The sequence below is a fragment of the Anomaloglossus baeobatrachus genome, chromosome 2 (assembly GCF_048569485.1).
Source record: "Anomaloglossus baeobatrachus isolate aAnoBae1 chromosome 2, aAnoBae1.hap1, whole genome shotgun sequence".
Lineage (NCBI taxonomy): Eukaryota > Metazoa > Chordata > Amphibia > Anura > Aromobatidae > Anomaloglossus > Anomaloglossus baeobatrachus.
The window spans coordinates 491696787-491701098 of record NC_134354.1 but is presented as its reverse complement, the minus strand read 5'-3'; positions in this window follow the sequence as shown (position 1 = coordinate 491701098).

Here is a 4312-nt window from a genome sequence, read left to right as displayed (position 1 = left end):
CTTCTCATTTTGCCCTTCTAGCCAGGTAATGCTTCTCTTTTCCATTAGGTCTATGACATCACATGAATAAAAACAGACTAGCAGAATCTTTCTAAGTTCTATGTAGGATATGTAGGAACAGGAAGTCTGTTTCCCTTGCATGAGTGATCGCTGCAAACATTAATGGCAGGGGAAGGAGCACAGAAGCTAAGTGAGGCTTCAAAAAAAGGAGAACAAAGATGGCCGAAAGAGGAGGCACCAGACCCGGAGAACGGAAACACCCATCCGACTGGTCTGCACCGCACCACCCATTTAGGTGAGTATTAAAAAGTGATTTTTATGTTCAACACAGCGGCCTGGGTTCTTATATACAGCATGTTAGAATGCTGTATATAAGAGCCCACTTGTGGTGACCGCAGTTTATAGTCACCAAATCTGGTGACAGGTCCCCTTTAACTCTGTTATAAATCTCTAACAGCGACATTTAAATAGACTATGCCCTACTACTTGTGCTTACCAGCTCCCATAGGCACCTGTGATGTGATCGTGAGTCGCCGATGGATAACTAAGGTAACCAGGGAACTGCTGAAGGTCACCATGTCAATGGAATCAGAGATTTACACTATATACAGCCGAACTATGGTATTGCAGTGCATAGTATAAAATATCAGACGATCGCATGTTCAAGTCGCCCAAGGGAACTAAGAAAAAAACTAAAAATGTAAAATAAAGTTGTTTTTAAAAATGCAAAAATAAAATTATTAGAACTATAAAAGTTCAGTTAATTTTTCCCTCATTCAAAATAAAAAAAAAATAAAATAAAAAAATTTGAAAATGTAAACATATTTGGTTTCACTGCAATTGTAAAAATCTGATCTATCAAAAGATTAAATGAATTAACCTGATCAGTAAACACAATAATGAGAACAAATCAAAATGCTAGAAATACTTTTTTGGTCACGACTCCTCCCTAAAAAAAGCTATAAGAACAGATCAAAATGCTATATATACACCCAAAAATGGTAGCAATAAAACCATCAGCTCGTCAGTCAAAAATAATCACTCAACGAGCTCAATTGACACAAACCCATAAAATTTCTTTTACAAATTCCAGATTTTTTTTTTCTACACCTACCGTAAATGAAAAAATATGTATGTAAGTTTGGTATTGCCATAATCCTACTGGCCTAAAGAATCATGTTGCTACATCATATTTACCATGCAATGAACACTGTAAAACAAAACCCAAAAAAGAATAGCAGATTTTCATATACGTAACCATTTCATCTGACTTAGAATTGATTTGTTATTTTTCAGTACATTAGATGGCACAATGAATGGTGTCATTCAAAACTACAACTCGACCCACAAAAAAAAACCTCATACAGCTTTGTCATTGGAAAAAAAAAAGTTATGGCCTTTTAGGAGAAAAAAATAAAGACATTTTTATAGTAATATTCCATGTAGGTTTTATATGAAAGCAGAGACTCCTGAAGAAATACTCCTAGTTCTGTTTCCATAGAAAAGCATACTATATTGCGCGCTGACAAACCACGTGCACTGTGTTCAATTGATGGTGTCAGGAAATGCAAGGACAGAGAATTCCTCCTTTGCCTAAAACATTCCAGCTTGTGTAATGACCCTGAAGGGGCCTTTGCAAACATTTCTGCATTCAGAGAAGCCTGTGGAATAATTCCTGCTTTCATGTATTGCCTGGTGTCCTTCTGTCAGATTAAATGTCGTTATTGCTCTGTAATACCACTGGAGACCAGCAGGTGGCGATATAAGGGTCAGCAACTGACTGTATTGCAGGATGCCTGGTCAACATCCTCTATAGTCTGGTCACTATGGTGACCAGAGAGAGTTGGCAGTTGGCAGTTGAGACAAGCCGGGCTAGAGGTGAGGAGCAGAGTACAAGGGCTGCCAGGATCGAGTACGCTGCCAGACATTCTTATCAGAGCCCTGACAACCAAGAGCCTACAACAGAAGAAATAAACTGACAAGCAAAAGGGTAACAATGTTTTGACCTATTGAATTTCAGGCTCCATATCTCACCATCCACTATATTTTTGAGCGCAAAACTACCTTCATTTTACAGAAAATCATCTTGGCTATCACAAACATAAATTTGACTTGCCCCTATGTAGCATATGACTAGTTGTGTAGATTCTTGTCATGTCACTGCATTGTTACTGTTTTACACCTAAAAAATCTAAACTTATAATTTTTATTATTTTGTTTGTATTTTGAAATTCACCATTGGCTTTAACACTGCCTGAATCCTTCCGGACATGCTCTCGATCACATTCAAGCAAGACTTGACCGAAAATCTAATCCCAGATCTCTTCTACACATTCCCAATGTTGGTGCATACTGGTCGACTAACTTGGGTATGTATACAGCTTTTTCTTCAACTCTACCCACAAGTGTTCGATTGAGTTGAAGTCATGGGATTTTGGGGGACAATACAACTCTCCTACTTCATTGTCATTAAACCATTTCTTCGCCAATCTTGACATACTTTGGTTTGTTTTCCTGCGGGAACACTATGTCGGCATTATCATACCCCTATTACTTGAGTTTAAACAGAAAAAAAACAGCTCACAGAGACCACCGAATGCCAGATCGGTGCACGGATAGAGAGAGCAGGATCCCTCTGCAGTGGAATGTAGTATTTGGAAAAATTCCAGCATCCAGATCCAGTAGATTTTTTAAAAATATATTTTTCCTTTATTCCAAAATTAAACCTGAGCCTCAGATTAAGGACAGATTTTTTTGTCCGAAAAGTGTCCAATGTAACACGCCTATGTGATGCGCTCTCCATCATGATGAAGGATTGTATTGTTTTTAACTAATTTTGGAATAAAGAAAAAATATATTTTTAAAAAATCTACTGGATCTGGATGCTGGAATTTTTCTAAATACTACGCCCTATTACTTGAGTGTATGAAGTAACTCGTCTTGTAGGATACTCACACATAGCTCAGCTTTGAGACCACCATCAATCTTGGTCAAGTATCCAAAGCCTTTGGCTGTGAAACCCTATATTACCCAGGCTTCCACCCCTGAACTTGACAGTTCCTTCAATTTCTCAATCTAGTAGCCCCTTTTTCCCTTGTTTCTTCCAGACCCATTTGTGCCCATCAGAGCCTAATCTATTGACTTTTGTCTCATTGCTCCAAATCACCCTTGTCCACTTTTTGTACATTTTTGCAAACTCAAGCCTATGCTTCTTATGATTATATTGAAGTCAAGGCTTCAATATCATTTTTTTTGGGTCGTAATTTTTTCAGGCCACCATTCCAGACTTGTGTAATGTGCATCGCAATTTGCTTGCATTGAAATCTGTGATCTCTCTAATTCGAAGCATACGAGCTACCACCACTGCCATGTTTGTCGCACTAAAACTAATAGACCTTGTGATGAGCCAACTTCTTGACTCCAATATTTTTGTTGGACATTCACTTCTTGTTTTTTAATAGAGAGACAGATTTCATTTTGTATACTTCCAACTGTCATGGCATTCACATGATGCAGTTTGGCAATTTTCTTAGCTAAAGCCTGCTTTACACCTTACAATTAAGGATGTTTTTGATCTTCCCGTAACTGCTCAATTGGTTGAGACAATAGAGGAAAATACTGGTTTTGAAAAAATTGGTACAGACCTAATTAAATTGCATAAAAATCTGACTAAAGTTTGGTATAACATAAAGAGTTTAGAGCACTATAAAAAACTGGGTATTGTACCGAGGGGACTGAGGGTCCAAATCTTCCCTGCATGGGAAGCGGATCCAATCTTTAAGAAAACCTGGGAATCCGGTCTCTTGAAATGTTCATCCATTATTCTAGATATGTTGTTAACACATGATCAAGAATTACTTACCACCATTAGAGATGAAATAAGGGACAGGGAATCCAAACTAAAGAATTTTGACCAAACCTCAGTGGTGGCGCCTTTTCAGATTAAACTGAAGGGAATTATCGACCTCTTTGAGAAGGAGGTGATTAAACGAAAACGTACTAAATTGATAAGAGACAAAAAAGACTTCCAGACTGGTGAAATTTTTAGATGGAACCATAAGGGCAATTTAAGATCAAAACAGAATCTGAAAAATAGACCCCAAGTATCCTCACCAACTAAATCTAATAGGGAAAATCAGGCATCCACCAGTGATGATTTTTTATCATCGGATCCAAGCGATCAGGAAAGCGATGCAGGAGGGGCAGAAGGAAACGGCCGCTACCTGAGAAGTGGACTAAGTAAAACGGGATGGTCCCCCCATCACAAGGGAGGCAATCGCAGGAGGAAATAGTTGGAAACCGTGAGGTTGAA